Consider the following 27,512-nt stretch of genomic DNA (forward strand, 5'->3'; position numbering starts at 1 on the left):
TCAGTTGAGGGTTACCTCAAGCGACCGTTAGAAACAATCTTCCCGCGCAGTGAGTCCATGAGCAGCCAACCAATCACTGCTGTCCCCAGCTGCCTAGCAACCAATCACAGCCTGCACGCGCTACATGTATGGATAACTGGAGAGTGACTGGTTATAATTTCCCGCCCTCATTGCAATTTCATCCAATCAGTAGAGGCAGACACGCTCGAGCGCACCGCATGAGTCTTATAAGCAGGGGCAGCGGGCGGGAGACGCGACAGTTGGTTACTGGAGCTGCGCGGTGTGAGGTGAGGAGAAGAGACGTGAAGCGGCGGAACAAACATACCCCATTGGACATACCTCTGCGGAGATAACTATGGTAAGACATGGCGTCCACCCGCAGCTCACTGCGGAGCCCCGGCTCAGCTAATAGAAGCAGGGGATAAGGTCTCGTGGTGAGGGCCATTAGTGGGGGCCATGACGCACTATGATTGCTGGGGGCGAGGCTGCATCAGTGACCGTTGAAAGGAGACAAGACCACCTCCCACAATCCCCGTCTGTGATTGCCTGTCTGTTATAATCAGACCTATGATTGGCGCAGAAGACATGAAGAGCCGGCTGTGTAATGTGTACCTTAACTGGAGTCTCATCACAGAGGTCTATGGCCAGTATCACCACAGAGGTCTATGACAGGTGTCACCATAGAGGGCTATGACAGGTGTCATCACAGAGGTCTATGGCAGGTGTCACCATAGAGGTCTATGGCAGGTGTCACCATAGAGGTCTATGGCAGGTGTTATCACAGAGGTCTATGGCAGGTGTCACCATAGAGGTCTATGGCAGGTGTCACCATAGAGGTCTATGGCCAGTGTCATCACAGAGGTCTATGGCAGGTGTCACCACAGATGTCTATGGCAGGTGTCACCACAGAGGTCTATGGCCAGTGTCATCACAGAGGTCTATGGCAGGTGTCACCACAGGTCTATGGAAGGTGTCACCATAGAGGTCTATGACAGGTGTCACCATAGAGGTCTATGGCAGGTGTCATCACAGGTCTATGGAAGGTGTCACCATAGAGGTCTATGACAGGTGTCACCACAGAGGTCTATGGCAGGTGTCATGACAGAGGTCTATGGCAGGTGTCACCACAGAGGTCTATGGCTGGTGTCACCATAGAGGTCTATGGCCAGTGTCATCACAGAGGTCTATGGCAGGTGTCATCACATGTCTATGGAAGGTGTCACCATAGAGGTCTATGGCAGGTGTCATCACATGTCTATGGAAGGTGTCACCATAGAGGTCTATGGCATGTGTCATAACAGAGATTTATGGCAGGTGTCATAACAGAGGTTTATGGCAGGTGTCATCACAGGTCTATGACAGGTGTCACCATAGAGGTCTATGGCAGGTGTCATCACAGGTCTATGACAGGTGTCACCATAGAGGTCTATGGCAGGTGTCACCACAGAGGTCTATGGCAGGTGTCACCATAGAGGTCTATGGCAGGTGTCATCACATAGGTCTATGGCAGGTGTCACCATAGAGGTCTATGGCAGGTGTCATAACAGAGGTTTATGGCAGGTGTCACCACAGGTCTATGACAGGTGTCACCACAGAGGTCTATGGCAGGTGTCACCACAGAGGTCTATGACAGGTGTCACCACAGAGGTCTATGGCAGGTGTCATCACAGGTCTATGGAAGGTGTCACCACAGAGGTCTATGGCAGTTGTCAGCACAGAGGTCTATGGCCGGTGTCACCACAGAGGTCTATGGCAGGTGTCACCACAGAGGTCTATGACAGGTGTCACCACAGAGGTCTATGGCAGGTGTCACCACAGAGGTCTATGGCAGGTGTCACCATAGAGGTCTATGGCTGGTGTCACCACAGAGGTCTATGGCAGGTGTCACCATACAGGTCTATGGCAGGTGTCATCACAGAGGTCTATGGCAGGTGTCATCACAGAGGTCTATGGCAGGTGTCACCACAGAGGTCTATGGCAGGTGTCACCACAGAGGTCTATGGCAGGTGTCACCACAGAGGTCTATGGCAGGTGTCACCATAGAGGTCTATGGCAGGTGTCACCACAGAGGTCTATGGTAGGTGTCACTATAGAGGTCTATGGCTAGTATCACCACAGAGGTCTATGGCAGGTGTCACCACAGAGGTCTATGGCAGGTGTCACCACAGAGGTCTATGGCAGGTGTCATCACAGAGGTCTATGGCAGGTGTCACCGTAGAGGTCTATGGCAGGTGTCATAACAGAGGTTTATGGCAGGTGTCACCACAGGTCTATGACAGGTGTCACCATAGAGGTCTATGACAAGTGTCACTATAGAGGTCTATGGCTAGTATCATCACAGAGGTCTATGGCAGGTGTCACCACAGAGGTCTATGGCAGGTGTCACCACAGAGGTCTATGACAGGTGTCACCACAGAGGTCTATGACAGGTGTCACCACAGAGGTCTATGGCAGGTGTCACCACAGAGGTCTATGACAGGTGTCACCACAGAGGTCTATGACAGGTGTCACCACAGAGGTCTATGACAGGTGTCACCACAGAGGTCTATGACAGGTGTCACCACAGAGGTCTATGGCAGGTGTCACCACAGAGGTCTATGGCAGGTGTCACCACAGAGGTCTATGGCAGGTGTCACCACAGAGGTCTATGGCAGGTGTCATCACAGAGGTCTATGCAGGTGTCACCATAGAGGTCTATGGCCGGTGTCACCATAGAGGTCTATGGCCGGTGTCATTTTCATTTGATAAAGGTGTATGAGCACTTTTTTTTGGGCGTGAGCTGTAGACTTTATCACTACCTTTCGGGATCCATATGACTTTCAGATCTTGTTTTATTCAATTTATATAGATATAGATAGATATGGGGTTTTTTTTCATTTTGGTATTTAGTTATTCTTAGATTTTATTAGTTCTAAAATTTATACCAAATATGTTATTTTCTAAAAAAAAACCAAACCAAATAACATGGGAAACAGTGATTGAGAAGGAGTTGTCTGAGTGGTGAACAACCCCTTTAAGAGGCTAAATTGCCTTTCTTTGGTCTCTGCTCCATTGCGTGGACATCTGCCATCAATGTACAGCAAATATTGCAAATTCAGACCTGGGCAGAGTGGGTCCGGTAGTTTCCTCTTGGTGCTGCCCGAACCCAAGACCATTAGGCACTGGCCACATTTGCATGCTGCTGGCCCTGTGCACACGGCGTTCAGCAGCCTTAGGCTATGTGCGCACTAGAGCTTTTTACCCGCGGATTTACCCGCGGATTTGCCCCGGAAATTTCTTGAGAAATGTCTGCAATCTTTGTGCAGACATTTCCCATGAAATTCAATGAGAAAAAAAAATAGTTGTGCGCACTGTGCGGATTTTTCTCAAGAAAATTTCTTGAGAAAATTTTCTCGAGAAACTTTCTTGAGAAAATGTGCATGTCCATTAATTTCCGCAGGTACCTGCGGTATTCCGGGGGTATTCCGCAGGTAGCAATGATGTGCGGTATACCCCCGGAATAGCCGCGATTTACCTGCGGTAATGCCCATCGCTGCCTGCGGTTTTGCAGGAAGCGATGTCATTATGCCAGGAAGAGGAGCAGAGTAAACACACGTCACACTCCCTGGACGCCGCACAGAAGCACTTCCGTGCGACCTCCAGGTGCCCGTGCAGTGTGTGTCCTGCTCCGGCCTCGCGGCTGCCTGCACTGCAGTGTCAGTGTCTGCCCGCAGTGTCAGCAGCCTGTCACACGGCAGCGCAGGCAGACACTGACATCCTGCAGTGCTGGGAGCCGCGGGGATGACGATCGCTGCTGTCAGGAGGTGAGATCATTACCTGCTGTGACGATCTCCTGCCTCCTGACGTCACCGCGGTCACTGCTGTCTATGCCCGTCTCGCGAGCGGCCCGAGACTGTCACTAGTGGTGACGTCACAGGCTCTCGCGATAAGTCAGTGACAGCGCTGACGTCAGCAGTACAGGAGATGATCACAGAAGGTAATGATCTCATCTATGCTCCTGATGGCAGCGCTCGTCATCCCCTGCAGTGACCTGAGCTGACCTATTGATGTTAGCTCAGGTCACTGCATTGCTCTCCCAGCCAATGGGGAACATTCTGTTTTTCATTGACTGGGACAGCGACTATGGTATGGATCGCCGTGCCCCCCCCCCTTATTGGATTACGCCGGACGTGGAATTGATTGTGCTCTTTTCAATAAATTGGTTAAAGAGGGAATGTTTTGGGGAGTGTTTTTTCAAATAAAACTTTTTTTGTTGTCTATTTTTTAATTATTACTGACTGGGTTGGTGATGTCGGGTATCTGATAGACGCCTGACCTCACCAACCCCAGGGCTTGATGCCAGGTGACATTACACATCTGGCATCAACCCCATATATTACCCCGTTTGCCAACGCACCAGGGCGCGGGATGAGCTGGGGCAAAGCGCCAGGATTGGCACGTCTAATGGATGCGCCACTTCTGGGGCGGCTGCGGCCTGCTATTTTTAGGCTGGGGAGTGTCCGATAACAGTGGACCTCCCTAGTCTGAGAATATCAGACCCCAGCTGTCCGCTTTACCTTGGCTGGTGATCCAATATGGGGGGGACCCCACGTTTTTTGTTTTAAATTATTTATATAATTTAAAATAACAGCGTGGGGTGCCCACTGTTTTGGATTATCAGCCAAGGTGAAGCTGCCAGCGGTGGTCTGCAGGCTGCAGCTGTCTGCTTTACCCTAGCTGGCTACAAAAAATGGGGGGACCTCACGTCATTTTTTTTTAATTATTTATTTATTTTATGGCTAAATACAAGGCTAAGCACCCTTTAGGCTACTTTCACACATCCGGCTTGAGCTCTGCGGCTCAATCCGGCTGTGCAAGCTATGCAACGGATGCGGTGAAAACACCGCATCCTTTGCATACGTTTTTCCTATGCGGCCAGTCCGGTTTTTGCCGCTTGCGGCATGCTACTGAGCATGCGCAGTGGCAAAAACCGCATGCGGCGGCCGGATGCGGTTATTGCCGCATCGCGCCGCATCCGGCCGCCATAGGCATGCATTGAAAAATGCGCCGCATCGGCCGAATGCGGCGCGATGCGTTTTTTTTTGCCGCACGAAAAAACGTGCCAGGCAACGTTCCATCCGGCCGCCGCATCGGCTACATCTGCCGCATGCGGCAAAAACCGGACGGAACGCAAGGCCATGCGGCACAATGCGGCACTAATTAAAGTCTATGCAGGAAAATCGCAACCGGCAGCAAAAAAAATCGGTTGCGATTTTCATGCAAAGTGCCGGATTGTGCCGCATTGCAGAAACCGGAGGTGTGAAAGTAGCCTAAGTGCCACATGAAAGTCACTAAAGGGTGCCAGCTTAGAAAATGCAGGGAGGTGGAACATTATATAGGTTTTTCTCATCTATCTATCTATCTATCCCTCTATCTATCTATCTATCCATCTATCTATCCCTCTATCTATCTATCTATCCATCTATCCCTCTATCTATCTATCATCTATCTATCCCTCTATCTATCTATCTATCTATCTATCCCTCTATCTATCTATTCATCTATCTATCCCTCTATCTATCTATCTATCTATCTATCTATCTATCTATCTATCTATCTATCTATCTATCTATCTATCCCTCTATCTATCTATCTATCTATCTATCCATCTATCTATCCCTCTATCTATCTATCTATCTATCCCTCTATCTATCTATTCATCTATCTATCCCTCTATCTATCTATCATCTATCTATCTATCTATCCATCTATCCCTCTATCTATCTATCTATCCATCTATCCCTCTATCTATCCCTCTATCTATCTATCCCTCTATCTATCTATCCCTCTATCTATCTATCTATCTATCTATCTATCCCTCTATCTATCTATCCCTCTATCTATCTATCTATCTATCTATCACTCTATCTATCTATCTATCTATCTATCTATCTATCTATCTATCTATCTATCTATCCATCTATCCCTCTATCTATCTATTCATCTATCTATCTATCCCTCTATCTATCTATCTATCTATCCCTCTATCTATCTATCTATCTATCTATTCATCTATCTATCTATCCCTCTATCTATCTATCCCTCTATCTATCTATCTATTCATCTATCTATCTATCTATTCATCTATCTATCTATCCCTCTATCTATCTATCTATTCATCTATCCATCTTTCCCTCTATCCATTATCTGTCTATCGATTATCTTTATTATTTATTGCAGGGACAAACCTGTGGTAAATCCGCGGCAAAAACGCATGCGGATTTGGTGCGGATTTTTTCCGGAGGTCCGGAAATCTTTCACTGGCAGAAGTTTCTCAAGAAATTTTCTTGAGAAACTTCACATTTCTAGTGCGCACATAGCCTTAAAGACATATTGGTTTTCCAAATTTCAAAGAACATCGACATTGACTGCAGCAATGTGTTTTTCTCGCAGCGTGAGTGCATTTCTATCCACGTGGGCCAGGCCGGAGTTCAGATTGGCAATGCATGCTGGGAGCTCTTCTGCCTGGAACATGGGATTCAGCCCGATGGACAGATGCCCAGCGATAAAACCATCGGTGGAGGAGACGACTCGTTCAACACATTCTTCAGTGAGACAGGAGCCGGAAAACATTCCCCCAGGGCGGTGTTTGTGGATCTGGAGCCCACGGTGGTTGGTAAGTAGTACTTTTTGGCTGCGACGCCAGCATCTGACATTTTCACAGGTAAAATTAACAGACAAGGATACATCCTGGTGACATTCAGCATCTGAATTTCTGCTGCAGATTTTTACCGCTGAATTGACCCCTTTAATTGTAGATTTTGGGAAAAGCCTCACATACATGAATTTGCGCTAACAATTTCTGTTTGATTGTAGAGATCAGTAGTGTCTGATTGTCAGAAAGAGCCAGATATATAAGTAAAGCAGAAGTTATGGCGGGATATAGATTAGCTCGGATCTGATCACTGCCTTCAGATCACGTCGCGTATCTCCCAGAATAACGGGTTGTTACTTATCACATACGTTCCTGTACAGATGAGGTGCGCACCGGCACATACCGCCAACTGTTCCACCCCGAACAGCTCATCACAGGAAAGGAAGATGCTGCCAACAACTACGCTCGGGGACATTACACCATCGGAAAGGAGATAGTCGATTTGGTCCTAGATCGTATACGCAAGTTGGTGAGTGGCAAAAGCAACTGTCTGCGCTGCTGAGTCCTCATTTATGTATTTAGTGTTAATTTGCGGAAGTGATGAGTGAACTGTTCAGTGCTCGTAATGAGCATTTTGATGCTTGGTACTCGATTACTGGGTATAACGGAAGTCAATGGGGAACTCGAGCATTTTTATGGAAAATCTTGCTGAAAAATGCAGGTCCCCCATTGACTTCCAAGCATCAAAATGCTTGTCCCGAGCACCGAACAGTTTTGTCTTCACTAATTTGCACCTTATACAATTAGTATTAGAACTGTCACACATCAGATTCACGGTCAGCAAATAGCCCGGCCAGGGGTCTCCAGACCCGACCTCAACAGCCTTATATACAGTGTGTCCAGCCATATCCTGTATACACCGCACCTATATACAGTGTGTCCAACCATATCCTGTATACACCACACCTATATACAGTGTGTCCAACCATATCCTGTATACACCGCACCTATATACAGTGTGTCCAACCATATCCTGTATACACCGCACCTATATACAGTGTGTCCAACCATATCCTGTATACACCACACCTATATACAGTGTGTCCACCCATATCCTGTATACACCGCACCTATATACAGTGTGTCCACCCATATCCTGTATACACCGCACCTATATACAGTGTGTCCACCCATATCCTGTATACACCGCACCTATATACAGTGTGTCCACCCATCTCCTGTATACACCGCACCTATATACAGTGTGTCCACCCATCTCCTGTATACACCGCACCTATATACAGTGTGTCCACCCATATCCTTTATACACCTCACCTATATACAGTGTGCCCACCCATATCCTGTCCACTGCCATTAACTTGAGAACGGCGGCAGCTATAGGCATAGAAGTGGTGTCTAGGTATAGTAAAGTAGCCATGCGCTACGCAATGACACCACCTATAGCGCCACCTGGTGGAAAACAACGGAGTTAGCATTTTTATCTCTAAAACGGAACGAGATAGAGAAAAAAAGTGAGTTACAAAGTTGTAGGGCATCATCAATTCAATAGGAATCCACACCTTGCATACAGAAATGCTATGATTAGAAGGTGTAAACCTCACAAGGCTGCGGACGTGAAGCGATACCTCATGGAGACCTTCCTACAAGTCATTGGGTATGGAGCTGTGTGGAGTGGCCTCCGCTCACCTGACCTGACCCCATTGGACTTCTTTCTGTGAGGTCACATGAAACAGCAGGTGTATGCGACCCCTCCACCAACATTGCAGGACCTACCACCACGTATCACAGATGCTTGTGCAAACGTGTCACCTGCCATATTGCACAGCGTGCAGCAAGATACAGTATGCTGTGCAGAGGCCAGATGTGCATTGCAGCCAGATACAGTATGCTGTGCAGAGTCCAGATGTGCATTGTAGCTGACGGGGGCCACTAATGAGCGCCATATGCGTGACCAGCATTCAATGTTTTGGGGGGTCATGGGTTTCATATCATAGCATTTCTGTATGCAAGGTGTGGATTCGTATTGAATTGATGATGCCCTACAACTTTGTAATTCACTTTTTTTCTCTATTTCGTTCCGTTTTCGAGATAAAAATGCTACGCCCGTTGTTTCTTTGTCGCTCCATTGGGAGACCCAGACAATTGGGTGTATAGGCTATGCCTCCGGAGGCCGCACAAAGTATTACACTAAAAGTGTAAAGCCCCTCCCCTTCTGCCTATACACCCCCCGTGCTCCCACGGGCTCCTCAGTTTTTTGCTTTGTGCGAAGGAGGCAGACATGCACAGCACAGCTCCACAGATTAGTCAGCAGCAGCTGCTGACCATGTCGGATGGAAGAAAAGTGGGCCCATATAGGGCCCCCAGCATGCTCCCTTCTCACCCCACTCTTGTCGGCGGTGTTGTTAAGGTTGAGGTATCCATTGCGGGTACGGAGGCTGGAGCCCACATGCTGTTTTCCTTCCCCATCCCCCTCAGGGCTCTGGGTGAAGTGGGATCCTATCGGTCTCCAGGCACTGAGACCGTGCTTCATCCACAACTCCTGTGGAGCCTGCTGGATAGGAGCCGGGTATCGTTCAGGGACATGGCCCTGCTACTTGGAGGTACTCTGTATCCCTGTGGGGACAGCGCACAGCAACACTCCAGCTTTGCTGGGTGTGCTAGTGCACCGGGGACCACGGCGCTGACCGGGTTAATATGTGCCATTACACACTCAGCGTTGCTGAGTGTGTTTATGTATAGGGACTGCCGCACTGACCGCCGCGGCCATGGAAACACTGCGGCGCGGCTGGGACTTGTAGTGCGCCGGGGACTTTCACGCCGGCCGCGCTTTTACGGCGGCCGCGTTTATTACTAGAGTCCCCGGCTTTTTGCGGCCTAGTTTCCTTTCCTCCCGCCCACAGCCCTGACAGGCAGGGGAAGGGCGGGACGCTGCACAGAACGAGCAGCACTGAGGGCTGGAGCATGCTTTGCATACTCCACTCCCCTCACTGTGCACAGTGCAGGCACCAGTTCCCGCTCTTTCTGGGTCACGCCCACGGCTCCCTCCTCTCCTCAGGACGCCGGCAGCCATTCCTGTCAGCTCCTCGGACGCTGCAGAGGGGGACAAAGTCTGGGAGACCCAGGCAGGGACTCTGGTGGCCTCACAACCGCTTTAGGCGGGTGGTAAGCAGCACCTGTGGTGCTAGCCCCATTGTGCAGTAGTGTAGCATTATATGTTTATTTTACACTGTATAGTGCACAGTTGATTTCTGGCTATATACCCTATTGTGTTACTCAGGGAAGATAATAGCATGGCGCCCACGAAAGGCAGGGGTGCCAAAACACAGGCTTATTATGTTGCCTGCGCCGCATGTACGACCCCACTACCGGCAGGTTCCACTGACCCTCATTGTGTGCACTGTTCGGCCCCTGTGGCACTTACTCAGCCGGAGCCTCTGCTAAGAGGGGCCCAGGGGGAGCCACCTGCTGACAATGTCCAGGTGACGGGGACGGAGTTTGCAAAACTCTCTGAGACTATGGCTAAGATACTAGAAGCCTTGCAGTCCAGGCCGGTATCTCAGCACAGGGACTCTGTTGAATCTTTGTTCCCTGGCCCACCTCAGCTGGACCAACAATGTCCTCCGGGGGTATCTCATGGATCTCAGGCTGAGGGTTCTGACACAGACCCCAGCCCCAGACCGACTAAGCGAGCTCGCTTAGATTTTCCCTCGACATCATCATATTGTGCAGGGTCTCAGAGGGGGGAATCTCTGGTTGATGACGCGGAGGTAGCTGATCAGGATTCTGATCCTGAGGCCGCTCTCAATCTTGATACTCCAGACGGGGACGCCATAGTGAACGACCTTATTGCGTCCATCAGGATATTTCTCCCTCAGCTCCTCCGGTGGAGGAGTCAGCTTCCCAGCAGGAGAAATTCCGTTTTCAGGTTTCCCAAGCGTACACCGAGTATTTTTCTGGACCACTCTGATTTCAGAGAGGCAGTCCAGAATCACCATGCTTGTCCAGATAAGCGTTTTTCTAAGCGCCTTAAGGATACACGTTATCCCTTTCCCCCTGACGTGGTCAAAGGTTGGGCTCAGTGTCCCAAAGTGGATCCTCCAATCTCCAGACTGGCAGCTAGATCTATACTTGCAGTGGAAGATGGGGCTTCACTCAAAGATGCCACTGACAGGCAGATGGAGCTCTGGTTGAAATCCATCTATGAAGCTATCGGCGCTTCTTTTGCTCCAGCATTCGCAGCCGTATGGGCGCTACAAGCTATCTCAGCAGGTCAAGCGCAAATTGACGCAGCCACACGCACGTCCGCGCCACAGGTGGCGTCCATAACCACTCAGACGTCGGCATTTGCGTCTTACGCTATTAATGCTGTCCTGGACTCTGCGAGCCGTACGGCGGTTGCAGCCGCCAATTCGGTGGTACTCCGCAGGGCCTTGTGGCTACGGGAATGGAAGGCAGATTCTGTTTCCAAAAAGCGCTTAACCAGTTTGCCAATTTCTGGCGACCGATTGTTTGGCGAGCGTTTGGATGAAATCATCAAACAATCCAAGGGAAAGGATACATCCTTACCCCAGCCCAAACCGAACATACCCCAACAGAGGAAGGGGCAGTCGAGGTTTCGGTCCTTTCGGGGCGCGGGCAGGTCCCAATTCTCCTCGTCCAAAAGGCCTCAGAAAGATCAAAGGAACTCTGATGCATGGCGGTCTAAGTCACGTCCTAAAAAGACCACAGGAGGTGCCGCTACCAAAGCGGCTTCCTCATGACTTTCGGCATCCTCACTCCGCATCCTCGGTCGGTGGCAGGCTCTCCCGCTTTTGCGACACCTGGCTGCCACGGGTAAAAGACCGTTGGGTGAGAGACATTCTGTCTCACGGTTACAAGATAGAGTTCACCTCTCGTCCCCCGACTCGATTCTTCAGGTCATTCCCGCCTCCCGAGCGAGCCGAGGCTCTTCTGCAGGCGCTGGGCATTCTGAAGGCAGAAGGAGTGGTGGTCCCTGTTCCTCTTCAGCAACAGGGCCACGGTTTTTACTCCAACTTGTTTGTGGTCCCAAAGAAGGACGGGTCTTTCCGACCTGTCCTGGACCTGAAACTTCTCAACAAATACGTAAAGACCAGGCGGTTCCGGATGGAATCCCTCCGCTCCGTCATCGCCTCAATGTCCCAGGGAGCTTTCCTTGCATCGATCGATATCAAAGAGGCTTATCTCCACGTACCGATTGCTCCAGAGCACCAGCGCTTCTTGCGCTTCGCCATAGGAAACGAACACCTGCAGTTCGTGGCACTGCCGTTCGGCCTGGCAACAGCCCCACGGGTTTTCACCAAGGTTATGGCTACTGTAGTAGCGGTCCTCCACTCTCAGGGTCACTCGGTGATCCCGTACTTGGACGATCTGTTGATCAAGGCACCCTCTCTAGAGGCATGCCAACACAGCCTCGACGCTACCCTGGAGACTCTCCAGAGTTTCGGGTGGATCATCAATTTTCCAAAGTCAAATCTGACACCGGCCCAATCGCTGACATACCTTGGCATGGAGTTTCATACCCTCTCAGCGATAGTGAAGCTTCCGCTGATCAAGCAGCGGTCACTACAGACAGGGGTACAATCTCTCCTTCAAGGTCGGTCACACACCTTGAGGCGCCTCATGCACTTCCTGGGGAAGATGGTGGCAGCAATGGAGGCAGTTCCTTTCGCGCAGTTTCACCTGCGTCCTCTTCAATGGGACATCCTACGCAAATGGGACAGGAAGCCGACGTCCCTCGACAGGAACGTCTCCCTCTCGCAGGCGACCAAAGCTTCCCTTCGGTGGTGGCTTCTTCCCACTTCATTATCGAAAGGGAAATCCTTCCTACCCCCATCCTGGGAGGTGGTCACGACGGACGCGAGTCTATCAGGGTGGGGAGCGGTTTTTCTCCACCACAGGGCTCAGGGTACGTGGACCCAGCAAGAGTCCTCGCTTCAGATCAATGTTCTGGAAATACGGGCAGTGTATCTTGCCCTGAAAGCGTTCCAGCAGTGGCTGGAAGGCAAGCAGATCAGAATTCAGTCGGACAATTCCACAGCGGTGGCATACATCAACCACCAAGGCGGCACACGCAGTCGGCAAGCCTTCCAGGAAGTCCGGCGGATTTTGACGTGGGTGGAAGCCACGGCCTCCACCATTTCTGCAGTTCACATTCCAGGCGTGGAAAACTGGGAAGCAGATTATCTCAGTCGCCAGGGCATGGACGCAGGGGAATGGTCCCTTCACCCGGACGTGTTTCAGGAGATCTGTTGCCGCTGGGGGGTGCCGGACGTCGACCTCATGGCGTCCCGGCACAACAACAAGGTACCGGCGTTCATGGCACGGTCTCAAGATCCCAGAGCTATGGCGGCAGACGCCTTAGTTCAGGATTGGTTGCAGTTTCAGCTCCCTTATGTGTTTCCTCCGCTGGCACTGTTTCCCAGAGTGTTACGCAAGATCAGGGCCGACTGCCGCCGCGTCATCCTCGTCGCTCCAGACTGGCCGAGGCGGTCGTGGTACCCGGATCTGTGGCATCTCACGGTCGGCCAACCGTGGGCACTACCAGACCGACCAGACTTGCTATCTCAAGGGCCGTTTTTCCATCTGAATTCTGCGGCCCTCAACCTGACTGTGTGGCCATTGAGTCCTGGATCCTAGCGTCCTCAGGGTTATCTCAAGACGTCATTGCCACTATGAGACAAGCTAGGAAACCAGCGTCCGCCAAGATCTACCACAGGACGTGGAAAATTTTCCTGTCGTGGTGCTCTGCTCAGGGTATTTCTCCCTGGCCTTTTGCCTTGCCCAATTTCTTCGTCGCTCCATTGGGAGACCCAGACGATTGGTGTATAGCTACTGCCTCCGGAGGCCACACAAAGCATTACACTAAAAAGTGTAAGGCCCCTCCCCTTCTGGCTATACACCCCCAGTGGGATCCCTGGCTCACCAGTTTTCTGCTTTGTGCGAAGGAGGTCAGACATCCACGCATAGCTCCACTGTTTTTAGTCAGCAGCAGCTGCTGACTATGTCGGTTGGAAGAAAAGTGGGCCCATATGGGGCCCCCAGCATGCTCCCTTCTCACCCCACTTGCGGTTTGTAAGGTTGAGGTACCCATTGCGGGTACGGAGGCTGGAGCCCACATGCTGCTTTCCTTCCCCATCCCCCTGAGGGCTCTGGTGAAGTGGGATCTTACAGGTCTCCAGGCACTGAGACCGGGCTCCATCCACAGACCCAGAGAACCTGCTGGATATGGAGCTGAGTATCTTCAGGGACAGGGCCCTGCTACATTAAGGTACTCTGTGTCCCCGGGTAAGCGCGCACACACACACCAGCATTGCTGGGAGTGTTAGTGCGCCGGGGGTAACAGCGCGGTGCGCTCGTGCTATTATTCACTGCAGCTTAGCTGAGTGAATTTATGTATTGGGAACTGCCGCGCCGGCCGCTGCTGGGTGTTTTTTACATTGTGGCGCGGCTGGGACTTGTGGTGCGCCGGGGACTTCCGCGCGGGCCGTGCACATGGACGGCCGCGCTTATTACTTGAGTCCCCGGCTTTGCGGCCTAGTTTTCGTTTCGTTCCCGCCTCCAGCCCTGCCAGTCAGGGGAGAGGCGGGACGCTGTACAGACAGTCAGCACAGAGGGCTGGAGTCTGCTTTGCATTCTCCAGCCCCCTTCACTGGACACAGTGGGACGCCAGTTTCCCGCTCTTGTCTGGGGCACACCCACGGCCCGCCCCTCGTCACACGAGCTGGAGAAGGACGCCGGCAGCCATTCCTGCACGCAGTCCGAGCTGGGGAACGGAGATATGCTCTGGGCAACCAACACAGGGCTCTGGCGACCACATACCCGCGTTATAGGCGGGCGGTAAGCAGCACCTGAAGTGCTGACCCCACAAAATACCGCAGTGTCCATTTGTATTTGATGCTTGTATACTATACTCTGCACTGTAGGTCGCTATCTTTGGCTATATTCTCCTAGATGGCGAGATAACAGCAGCAGAAAAGCAAGAGTGCTAAGGCACAGGCTTTCTAGGCTGCTTGTATTGCATGTGCTGAAGTGTTTATTTGTACTTATGCTTGTATGTTATACATTGCACTGTACTGTCGCTACACTTGGCTATATGCCCTCCTAGATGGCGAGATAACAGCAGCAAAAAAGCAAGGGTGCTAAGGCACAGGCTTTCTATGCTGCTTGTATTGCATGGGCTGAAGTGTTTATTTGTATATATGCTTGTATGCTATACATTGCACTGTACGGTCGCTACTCTTGGCTATATTCTCCTAGATGGCTGGACAACAGCAGCAAAAAAGCAAGAGTGCCAAGGCACAGGCTTTCTATGCTGCTTGTATTGCATGTGCTGAAGTGTTTATGCTTGTATGCTATACATTGCATAGATGACTAGAATACAGCAGCAAAAAAGCAACACAGGCTTTCTATGCTGCTTTTCCTGCATGTGATACTGTTCCACCGGCAGGTTCCACTGACCCCCATTGTGTGCAATGCTCCCCTGTAGCACTTGGTCAGCCGGGGTCTCTACTAGAGGTGGCCAAAGGAACCACCTGTGAACCCTGTCCAGGGACAGGGACGGAGATTGTCATGGGATGGAGACTTTGCAGTCCAGACAGGCCATGGGCAATCTTGATTAATTCTCCCTGGCCACCCTCATTTGGAACGCACTCAGTGCTCCGGGGGGGTCCCAGGCATTCCAGCGTGAAGGCTCTGACACGGACGGCAGTCCCAGACAGCCTAAGCTAGCTCGCTGGGTGCGGCACTCGGCTTCATCACTGGTCAAGGTCCCAGCAGGAGGACTCTCTGTATGATGAGGCAGACGTAGCTGATCAGGGCTTTGGTCCTGACACCGCTCTCAATCCGGATACACCGGATGGTGACGCCATAGTGAATGATCTTATAGCGTCCATCAATGGAATGTTGCATATTTCTCCCTCAGCTCCCCCAGTGGAGGAGTCAGCTTCACAGCAGGAGAAATCCTTTTTCAGTACTCATGCGTATATTGAGTACTTTTTCTGACCACGCTGACTTCAGAGACGCAGTTCAGAAACACCACGCTTACCAGATAAACGTTTTCTCCAAACGTATTAAGGATGCACGTTATCCCTTTACCCTGACGTGGTAAAGCACTGGACCCAGGGTCCAAAGGTGGATCCCCCAATCTCCAGGCTTGCGGCTAGATCCATAGTTACAGTGGAGATGGGAATTCACTTAAAGATGCCATTGACAGACAGATAGACCTCTGGTTGAAATCTGTCTGTGTAGCTATCAGCGTGTCGGTTGCTCCGGCATTCGCAGCCGTATGGGCACTCTAACCTATTTCAGCTGGTCTTGCGCAGCTGCTCTTGAGCACATGTACATCTGTGCCGCAGGCGGTGTCCTTAACCTCGCAATGTCTGCATTGCGACTTACCCTAGTAATGCTGTCCTGGGGGGACAGTCGAGGTTGGTCCTTCCCAGGCTCGGGCAAGTCCCAATGGTCCTCGTCTAAAAGGGCTCAAAAGGCTCAGAGGGGCTCAGATTCCGGCCGGGCTCATTCACGCCCAAGGAAGGCAGCAGGAGGAACCGCTACCAAGGCGATCTCCTCATGTATTTCAGCTCTCTCTCTCTCCGCATCCGCGGTTGGGGGCAGAATCTCCCGCTTCTGGGTACATTTAGCTGCCACAGGTCACAGACCGGTGGGTGAGAGACATTGTGTCTCACGTGTACAGGATAGCCACCGAGCCGATGCTCTTCTGCAGGCAGAAGGAGTGGTAATCCCTGTTCCTCTTCAGGAGCAAGACACGGTTTTTTCCTCCAATCTTATTGGGGTGCCAAAAAAAAGGGTGACTTTTTCCGTTCAGTTCTGGACCTAAACCTGCTCACCAAGCACGTGAAGGCCAGGCGGTTCCGGATGTAACCCTCCGCTCCGTCATTGCCTCAATGTCTCAAGGAGATTTCCTAGCATCAATAGACATCAGGATGCTTATCTCCACGTGCCGATTGCTCCAGAGCACCAGCGTTTGCTACGTTTCGTTATTGAAGACGAGCATCTTCAGTGCGTACCACTGCCCTTCGGTCTGGCGACAGCCCTACGGGTTTTCACCAAGTTCAGGGCAGCAGTGGGAGCAGTCCTGCACTCTCAGGGTCACTCTGTGATCCTTACTGGACGATCCACTAGTCAAGCCACCCTCTCAAGAGGCATGCCGACACAGCCTGAACGTGGCGCTGGAGACTCTCCAGAGTTTCGGGTGGATCATCAACTTTTCAAGGTTACATCGGGCACCGACCCAATCGCTGTCATATCTGGGCACGGAGTTTCACACTCCCTCAGCGATAGTGAAGCTTCCGCTGGACAAGCAGCGTTCACTACAATCGGGGGTGCAGTCTCTCCTTCAAGGCCAGTAACACCCCTTAAGACGCCTCATGCAGAGGCAGTCACTTTCGCGCAGTTTCATCTGCGTCCACTTCAATGGGACATGCTTTGCCAATGGGTTGGGGAGTCGACGTCCCTAGAAAGGAACGTTTCCCTTCTCAGACGGTCAAGGACTCTCTTCAGAGGAGTCCATCCTTCAGCACTGCAAGCCTTTCAGCAGTGGCTGGAAGGAAATCAGATCCGAATTCAGTCGGACAATTCCACAGCGGTGGCAGACATCGCCCACCAAGGCGGAACACGCATCGCCAAGCCTACCAGGCAATCCGGCGGATTCTGATGTGGGTGGAGGACAGAGCATCCACCATATCCGCAGTTCACATCCCGGGCGTAGGAAATTGGGAAGCAGACTTCCTCAGTCGCCTGGGCATGGACGCAGGGGAATGGTCTCTGCACCCAGTATGGTGTCAGGAAATCTGTAGCCGCTGGGAGATGCCGGACGTCGACCTAATGGCGTCTGGGCACAACAACAAAGTCCCGATTTTCATGGCACGGTCTCAAGAGTAAAGAGCTCTGGCGGCAGGCGCCCTAGTTCGGGATTGGTCGCAGTTCCAGCTACCCTATGTGTTTTCTACTCTGGCACTGTTGCCCAGAGTGCTACGCAAGCTCAGCTCCGCTTGCCGCCGCGCCATCCTCGTCGTCCCAGACTGACCGAGGAGGTCGTGGTCCCGGTTCTGTGGCATCTCTTGTTCGGCCAACCATGGGCACTCTCAGACTGGCCAGACTTACTGTCCCAAGGGCCGTTCTTTCCACTGAATTCTACGGCCCTGATCCGGCCTGTGCGGCCATCGAGTCCGAGATCCTAGCGTCTTCAGGATTCTCTCAAGACGTCATTGTCACCATGAGACGGGCTAGGAAGCCGACGTCTGCCAAAAATCTACCACAAGACGTGGAAGTTATTCTTAGCTTGGTGCTCTGCTTAGGGAGTGTCTCCCTGGCCATTTGCATTGTCTCCTTTTTCCCCCCTTCCTGCATCTGGATTGGGAAAAGGTTTGTCGCTCGGCTCCCTTAAAGGACAAGTCGCAGCGCTGTCAGTATTCTTTCAGAAGCGCCTAGTACGACTTCCTCAGGTACGCACGTTCCTGCAGGGGGGTTGTCACATTGTCCCTCCGTACAAGAGGCCGTCAGACCCATGGGATCTGCACAGGGTATTAATTGCTCTCTAGGAGCCGACCTTCGAGCCTCTGAGGGATGTTTTTCACTTTCGCGACTTTCACAGAAAGTGGTCTTTCTGGTAGCGGTCACGTCTTTTCGGAGAGTGTCCGAACTAGCAGCGCGGTCATCCAAAGCTCCCTTCCTGGTGTTCACCAAGATAAGGTAGAGCTGCGTCCGATCCCAGGGTTTCTCCCTAAGGTGGTATTCCCTTTTTATCATAATCAGGATATCTCCTTACCTTCCTTTTATCCATTTCATCGATATGTAATGGCTTTGCATTGTTGGATCTGGTGTAGAGCACCCAGAATCTACATTCCCGCACGGCGCTCCTGCGCCGCTCGGATGCACTCTTTGTCCTTGTCACTGGTCAGCGCAAGGGATCGCAGGCTGCAACATCCACCCTGGCTCAATGGATCAAGGAACCAATCCTTGAAGCCTACCCTTCTACTGGGCTTCCGGTTTCATCAGGGCTGAAGGCCCATTCTACCAGAGCCGTGGATGCGTCCTGGGCATCACGGCACCAGGCTACGGCTCAACAGGTGTGCCAGGCAGCTACCTGGTCGAGTCTGCACACTTTCACCAAACATTATCAGGTGCATACCTATGCTTCGGCGGACGCCAGCCTAGGTAGAAGAGTCCTGCAGGCGGCAGTTGCCTCCCCCTAGGGGAGGGCTGTCTTGCAGCTCTAACATGAGGTATTTCTTTACCCACCCAGGGACAGCTTTTGGACGTCCCAATCGTCTGGGTCTCCCAATGGAGCGACGAAGAAGAAGGGAATTTTGTTACTTACCGTAAATTCCTTTTCTTCTAGCTCCTATTGGGAGACCCAGCACCCGCCCTGTTGTCCTTCGGGATTTTTGGTTGTTTTCGGGTACACATGTTGTTCATGTTAAATGGTTTTCAGTTCTCCGATGTTACTTCGGAGTGAATTTGTTTAAACCAGTTATTGGCTTTCCTCCTTCTTGCTTTTGCACTAAAACTGGTGAGCCAGTGATCCCACTGGGGGTGTATAGCCAGAAGGGGAGGGGCCTTACACTTTTAGTGTAGTGCTTTGTGTGGCCTCCGGAGGCAGTAGCTATACACCCAATCGTCTGGGTCTCCCAATAGGAGCTAGAAGAAAAGGAATTTACGGTAAGTAACAAAATTCCCTTCTTTCTGTCCTTCCTTCAATCTGGACTGGAAAAGGGTTTGTCGCTCGGCTCCCTTAAGGGACAAGTCTCAGCGCTCTCTGTGTTTTTCCAGAAGCGCCTAGCCAGACTTCCACAGGTACGCACGTTCCTGCAGGGGGTTTTTCACATCGTTCCTCCTTACAAGCGGCCGTTAGAACCCTGGGATCTGAACAGGGTGCTGACGGTTCTTCAGAAACCACCATTCGAGCCAATGAGGGATATTTCTCTCTCACGCCTTTCGCAGAAAGTGGTCTTCCTAGTAGCAGTCACCTCTCTTCGGAGAGTGTCTGAGCTAGCAGCGCTGTCATGCAAAGCTCCCTTCCTGGTGTTTCACCAGGACAAGGTGGTTCTGCGTCCGGTTCCGGAATTTCTCCCTAAGGTGGTATCCCCCTTTCATCTCAATCAGGATATCTCCTTACCTTCTTTTCTTCGGCGCTCCATTGGGAGACCCAGACGATTGGGTGTATAGCTACTGCCTCCGGAGGCCACACAAAGCATTACACTAAAAAGTGTAAGGCCCCTCCCCTTCTGGCTATACACCCCCAGTGGGATCACTGGCTCACCAGTTTTCTGCTTTGTGCGAAGGAGGTCAGACATCCACGCATAGCTCCACTGTTTAGTCAGCAGTAGCTGCTGACTATATCGGATGGAAGAAAAGAGGGCTCATATAGGGCCCCCAGCATGCTCCCTTCTCACCCGCGGTGGTGCTTGTAAGGTTGAGGTACCTATTGCTGGTACAGAGGCTGGAGCCCACATGCTGCTTTCCTTCCACATCCCCTGGAGGGCTCTGTGGAAGTGGGATCTTGCCGGCCCCCAAGCCCTGAGGCCGGGCTCCATCCACAGACCCAGAGAACCTGCTGGATTCGGAGCATGAGTACAGTCAGGGACAAGGCCCTGCATCATTCAGGTACTCGGTGTCCCCGGCAGGCACGGACACTCTCAAGGCTTGCTGAGCGTTATAGTGCGCCGGGGACAGTAGCGCTGTGCGCTGGGGTTAGGTCACTGCAGCTTGGCTGAGTGACGTTACATGTTGGGAACTACTGCGCCGACCGCTCCTGGAGCGGCGGCGCAGCTGCGACTTGTGGTGCGCCGGGGACTTTGCGCCGACCGCGCTTTTACGGCGGCGGCGCTTCTAACTTTAGTACCCGGCTTCTGCGGCCTAGTGCCGCTTCGTTCCCGCCCCCATCCTGTCAATCAGGGTAGGGGAGAGACGCTGCTCAATTGGCAGCGCCGAGGGCTGGAGCTTTATTTACATGCTCCAGCCCTCTCACTAGGCACAGTGGGAAGCAGGCTTCCCGCTCTTCGTCTGTATACGCCCAGGGCCCGCCCCCCCTCTCCACAAGGACGCCGGCAGCCATTACACATGCAGTCTGGCTGGGGAAAGGCAGCAGGCTCTGGGAGACCCAGACTAAAGGGATTTCGGCGACCACACACCCGCTCTTAAGCGGGCGGTAAGCAGCATTTTAGTGCTGGCCCCACTAGTGCCTCAGTGTTATATTAGTGTACTTTTCTTCAGCGCTCTATTGGGAGACCCAGACGATTGGGGTATAGCTACTGCCTCCGGAGGCCACACAAAGCACTACACTAAAAAGTGCAAGGCCCCTCCCCTTCTGGCTATACCCCCCCGTGGTATCACGGGTTCTCCAGTTTTCAAGCTTTGTGCGAAGGAGGTCAGACATCCATGCATAGCTCCACAGATTTTAGTCAGCAGTAGCTGCTGACTATTTCGGATGGAAGAAAAGAGGGCCCATATAGGGCCCCCAGCATGCTCCCTTCTCACCCGTTGATGGTGTTGTAAGGTTGAGGTACCTATTGCTGGTACGGAGGCTGGAGCCCACATGCTGCTTTCCTTCCACATCCCCCTGAGGGGCTCTGAGGAAGTGGGATCCTGCCGGCCTCAAAGCTCTGACGCCGGGCTCCATCCACAGACCCATTTGAACCTGCTGGATACGGAGCTGGAGTACCGTTCAGGGACATGGCCCTGCACCATTACAGGTACTCTGTGTCCCCGGACACACAGACACAGCACACTCCAGACTTGCTGGGTGTGCTAGTGCGCCGGGGACAGTAAAGGGTTACAGTCACTGCAGCTTTGCTGAGTGACTTTGTGTATTGGGAACTACCGCGCCGGACGCTCCGGGAGCGGCGGCGCGGCTGGGACTTGTAGTTCGCCGGGGACTGGGCGCCGACCGCGCTTTTACGGCGGCGGCGCTTATAAATCCAGTCCCCGGCTTCTGCGGCCTAGTGCCGCTTCGTTCCCGCCCCCTCCCTGTCACTCAGGGAAGGGGACAGGCGCTGAGCAATCAGCAGCGCCGAGGGCTGGAGCCTTTTTACATGCTCCAGCCCTCTCACTGCACACTGTCGGACGCCGGATTCCCGCTCTGACTTGGGGCACGCCCACGGCCCGCCCCTCCTCACACGAGCTGGGGAAGACGCCGGCAGCCATTACCGCAGTCCGAGCTCGGACTTTCGGCAACCAGGCAGGACTATGGCGACCATACACCCGCTTATAGGCGGGCGGTAAGCGGCACACATAGTGCTGACCCCAATATATACTGCAGTGTGTACATGTGTATTTTAACTGCATAGGTCGCTATATGCCCGCTTGGAGAGCGACACATCAGCAGCAGGAAAGCAGGTGTGCTAAGGCACAGGCTTTCTAGGCTGCTTGTATTGCACGTACTGAAGTGTTCATTTGTATTTATGCTTGTATGCTATACATTGCACTGTACAGTCGCTAGTTTTAGCTATATTCTCCTGGAATGGCTAGACTACAGCAGCTGAAAACCAAGGGTGCTGGGGCACAGGTTTTTTTCTATGCTGCTTGTATTGCATGGGCTGCAGTGTGCATTTGTACTTGTGCTTGTATGCTATACATCGCACTGTATGGTCACTCTTCTGGGCTATATTCCCCTAGATGACTAGTCTACAGCAGCAGAAGAGCAGGGGTGCCAGGGCATAGGCTTCTATGCTGCTTGTATTGCTTGTGCTGCAGTGTTCATTTGTACTTTATGCTTGTATGCTATACATTGCACTGTACGGTCACCATTCTTGGCTATATACTTCTAGATGGCTAGTCGGCAGCAGCAAAAAAGCAACACAGATTTTCAGTGCTGTTTTTACTACATGGGATGCTATTCATGACACCGTCCCATTGTGTGCATGCTCCCCTGTAGCACTTCGTCTGCCGGGGTCTCTAGCACTTCGTCTGCCGGGGTCTCTACTAGTCGTGGCCTAAGAAACCACCTGTCAACCCTGTCCAAGGACAGGGACGGAGTTGCAGTTTCGACAGATATATTGTCATAAGATAGAGACTTGCAGTCCAGACAGGCCATGGGCAATCTTCCTGACCAACCTCATTTGGAACGGGGGGGGTCCCAGGAGGACTATCTGTATGATAAGGCAGCTCTCCAGGACTTTGATCCTGACATCGCTCTCAATCCGGATACACCGGATGGTAACGCCATACGGAATGATCCTATAGCGTCCATCAATGGAAGGTTGGATCTTTCTCCCTCAGCTCCCCCAGTGGAGGAGTCAGCTTCACAGCAGGAGAAGTCCCTTTTCAGTATCTCAAACGGATATTGAGTATTTTTCTGGCCACGCTGACTTCAGAGAAGCAGTCCAGAAACACCACGCTTACCAGATAAGCGTTTTCTCCAAACGTTTTTTAAAGATACACGTTATCCCTTTTCCCCTGACGTGGTCAAGCGCTGGACCCAGGGTCCAAAGGTGGATTCTCCAATCTCCAGGCTTGCGTCTAGAGACATAGTTGCACTGGAGATGGGGCTTCACTTAAAGATGCCATTCACAGACAGATGGACTCTGGTTGAAATCTGTCTAGGAGGCTATCGGCGTGTCGGTTGCTCCGGCATTCACAGCCGTATAGGCAACCTAACCTGTTCAGCTGTTCTTGCGCAGCTGGCCTTGAGCACATGTACATCTGTACCGCAGAGGCGTCCGTAACCCCGCAATGTCTGCACTGCGACTTACCCTATTAATGCTGTCCTAAAAGTACAGTCGAGGTTTCGGTCCTTCCCAAGCTCGGGCAGGTCCCAATTGTCCTCGTGCAAAAGGGCTACAAAACCTCAGACGGGCTCAGATTCCGGCCGGGCTCAATCACGCCCAAGGAAGGCAGCCGGAGGATCCGCTACCAAGGCGGTCTCCTCATGACTCTCAGCTCTCTCTCTCTCTCCGTATCCGCGGTTGATGGCAGACTCCCCCGCCTTTGGCGACATTTAGCTGCCACAGGTCACAGACCGGTGGGTGACGGACATTGTGCTCACGTGCACAGGACAGTGTTCTGTTCTCGTCCTCCGACTCCATTCTTCAGAACGGCCCCACCTCTCCACCGAGCAGATGCCCTGCTGCAGGCGGTGGACGCTCTAAGAGCAGAAGGAGTGGTGATCCCTGTCCCCCCCTCAGGAACGAGGGCGAGGGTTTGTACTCCATTCTCTTTGTGGCTCCAAAACAGGACGGCTCCTTCCGTCCTGTTCTGGACCTAAAACTGCTCAACAATCATGTGCACGCCAGGCGGTTCCGGATGGAATCCCTCCGATCCGTCATTACCTCAATGTCTCGAGGAGACTTCCTTGCCTCAACAGACATCAAAGATGCCTATCTCCACGTGCCAATTGCTACGGAGCACCAACGTTTTCTACGTTTTGTGATAGGAGACGACCATCTTCAGTTCGTAGCTCTGCCATTCGGTCTGGCGACAGCCCCACGAGTGTTCACCAAGGTCATGGCAGCAGTGGTAGCAGTCTTGCACTCTCAGGGACACTCGGTGATCCCTTACTTGGACGATCTACTCGTCAAAGCACCCTCCCTCGAGGCATGCCAACGCAGCCTGAATGTTACGCTGGAGACTCTCCAGACTTTTGGGTGGATCATCAATCTGGCAAGGTCAAATCTGTCACCGACTCAATCACTAACGTATCTCGACATGGAGTTTCACACTCTATCAGCGATAGTGAAGCTTCCGCTGAACAAGCAGCGTTCACTGCAGACAGAGGTGCAGTCTCTCCTTCAAGGCCAGTCGCACCCCTTAAGGCGCCTCATGCACTTCCTAGGGAAGATGGTGGCAGCCATGGAGGCAGTTTCCTTTGCGCAGTTTCATCTGCGCCAACTTCAATGGGACATTCTCCGCCAATGGGACGGGCAGTCAACCTCCCTGGACAGGAAAGTCTCCCTTTCCCAGACGGCCAAGGACTCTCTGCAATGGTGGCGTATTTCCACCTCATTGTCACAGTGAAGATCCTTCCTACCCCCATCCTGGGCAGTAGTCACACCAGATACGAGTCTGTCAGGGTGGGGAGCAGTTTGTCTCCGCCACAGGGCTCAGGGGACGTGGACTCAGTTGGAGTCCACCCTTCAGATCAATGTTCTGGAAATCAGGGCAGGGTATCTTGCCCTACTAGCTTTCCAGCAGTGGCTAGAAAGAGAGCAGATCCGAATCCAGTCGGACAACTCCACAGTGGTGGCATACATCAACCACCAAGGAGAGACGCGCAGTCGGCAAGCCTTCCAGGAAGTCCGGCGAATCCTCATGTGGGTGGAGGACACAGCATCCACCATATCCGCAGTTCACATCCCGGGCGTAGAAAAATGGGAAGCAGACTTCCTCAGTCGCCAGGGTATGGACGCAGGGGAATGGTCCCTTCACCCGGACGTGTTTTCAGGAAATCTGTCGCCGCTGGGGGGTGCCGGACGTCGACCTAATGGCGTCTCGGCACAACAACAAGGTCCCGGCATTTATGGCACGATCGCGCGATCACAGAGCTCTGGCGGCAGACGCCTTAGTGCAAGATTGGTCGCAGTTCCGGCTCCCATATGTGTTTCCACCTCTGGCAATCTTGCCCAGAGTACTGCGCAAAAATCAGATCCGATTGCAGCCGCGTCATACTCGTCGCCCCAGACTGGCCGAGGAGATCGTGGTACCCGGATCTGTGGCGTCTCACGGTCGGCCGACAGTGGTCACTACCAGGCCGGCCAGACTTACTGTCCCACGGGCCGTTTTTCCATCGGAATTCTGCGGCCCTGAACCTGACTGTGTGGCCATTGAGTCCTGGATCCTAGCGTCTTCAGGATTATCCCAAGGGGTCGTTGCCACCATGAAACAGGCTAGGAAGTCCACCTCTGCTAAGATCTACCACAGAACGTGGAAGATTTTCTTAACCTGGTGCTCGGCTCAGGGAGGGTCTCCCTGGCCATTTGCATTGCCTACTTTTCTTTCCTTCCTGCAATCGGGGTTAGAAAAGGGCTTGTCGCTCGGCTCCCTTAAGGGGCAAGTCTCGGCACTATCCGTGTTCTTTCAGAAGCGTCTAGCACGTCTTTCTAGGGTGCGCACGTTCCTACAGGGGGTCTGTCATATCGTACCCCCGTACAAGCGGCCGTTAGATCCATGGGATCTCAACAGGGTACTAGTTGCTCTCCAGAAGCCGCCTTTCGAGCCTCTGAAGGAAGTTTCATTTTCTCGCCTGTCACAGAAGGTGGCGTTTCTCGTTGCGATCACATCGCTTCGGCGAGTGTCTGAGCTGGCAGCTCTGTCATCCAAGGCTCCCTTCCTGGTGTTCCACCAGGACAAGGTAGTGCTGCGCCCCATTCCGGAGTTTCTCCCTAAGGTCGTATCCTCATTTCATCTTAATCAGGATATATCCTTGCCTTCCTTTTGTCCTCATCCGGTTCACCGGTATGGAAAGGACTTACGTTTGTTAGATCTGGTGAGAGCACTCAGAATCTACATTTCCCGCACGGCGCCCATGCGCCGTTCCGATGCACTTTTTGTCCTTGTCGCTGGTCCGCGCAAGGGGTTGCAGGCTTCTAAAGCCACCCTGGCTCGATGGATCAAAGAACCAATTCTAGAGGCCTACCGTTCTGCGGGGCTTCCGGTTCCTTCAGGGCTAAAAGTCCACTCACCCAGAGCCGTGGGTGCGTCCTGGGCATTACGACACCAGGCTTCGGCTCAACAAGTGTGCCAGGCAGCTACCTGGTCCAGTCTGCACACTTTCACCAAGCATTATCAGGTGCATACCTATGCTTCGGCGGACGCCAGCTTAGGTAGAAGAGTCCTGCAGGCGGCAGTGACACCCCCGTAGGGGAGGGCTGTTTTGCAGCTCTAACATGCGGTATTTCTTTACCCACCCAGGGACAGCTTTTGGACGTCCCAATCGTCTGGGTCTCCCAATAGAGCGCTGAAGAAGAAGGGAATTTTGTTACTTACCGTAAATTCCTTTTCTTCTAGCTCTTATTGGGAGACCCAGCACCCGCCCTGTTGTCCTTCGGGATTTTTTTGTTGTTTGCGGGTACACATGTTGTTCATGTTGAACGGTTTTTCAGTTCTCCGATGTTACTCGGAGTTAATTTGTTTAAACCAGTTATTGGCTTTCCTCCTTCTTGCTTTGGCACTAAAACTGGAGAACCCGTGATACCACGGGGGGGTATAGCCAGAGGGGGAGGGGCCTTGCACTTTTTAGTGTAGTGCTTTGTGTGGCCTCCGGAGGCAGTAGCTATACCCCAATCGTCTGGGTCTCCCAATAAGAGCTAGAAGAAAAGGAATTTACGGTAAGTAACAAAATTCCCTTCTTTTTCTTGGTACCATATATATTTATATAGTTGCACTGTAAGGTCGCTTCTTGGCTGGACACCCTGTACTGCTCTGAGGAGACAGCAACATGTCATCCGCAAAACGCAAGGGTGCCAAGGCACAGGCTGTGTACACTGTTTGTACTACATGTGGGGCTGATCTACCGGCAGGCTCCAATGACTCACATTGTGTGCAATGTTCAGTCCCAGTGGCACTTCGTCAGCCAGAGCCTATTGTGGTGGTAGCCCAGGCAGAGACGCCTGTGTACCCTGCCCCGGTGACGGGGACAGACTTTGCAGTTTTTGCTGATAAAATGTCTGTGACTATGACAAAAATCCTTGAGGCCTTGCAGTCCAGGCCAGTTACTCAGACCATGGACACTGCTGTGTCTATGCTCCCTGGTCCCCCTCAGTTGGAACTAATCCGTACTTCAAGGGGGTCTCAAGCATCACAGCCTGAAGTCTCTGACTCAGATGACAGTCCCAGGCAGCCTAAGCGAGCTCGCTGGGAAAGACCCTCGACGTCATCACACTGC

At 52.4% G+C, this 27,512-nt stretch overlaps 1 long non-coding RNA gene across 1 annotated transcript; it reads left to right on the top strand.

Annotated features, from left to right (window-relative positions):
* Positions 1–192: 192 nt before the first annotated feature.
* On the top strand, positions 193–7,159 carry LOC142288046 (uncharacterized). The gene is made up of 3 exons (XR_012748912.1): positions 193–358; positions 6,433–6,655; positions 7,015–7,159. It is a non-coding gene; the product is annotated as an uncharacterized LOC142288046 (long non-coding RNA).
* The last annotated feature ends 20,353 nt before the right edge of the window (positions 7,160–27,512 follow it).

Source organism: Anomaloglossus baeobatrachus, unplaced genomic scaffold (genome assembly GCF_048569485.1).
Source record: "Anomaloglossus baeobatrachus isolate aAnoBae1 unplaced genomic scaffold, aAnoBae1.hap1 Scaffold_774, whole genome shotgun sequence".
NCBI classification, from domain to species: domain Eukaryota; kingdom Metazoa; phylum Chordata; class Amphibia; order Anura; family Aromobatidae; genus Anomaloglossus; species Anomaloglossus baeobatrachus.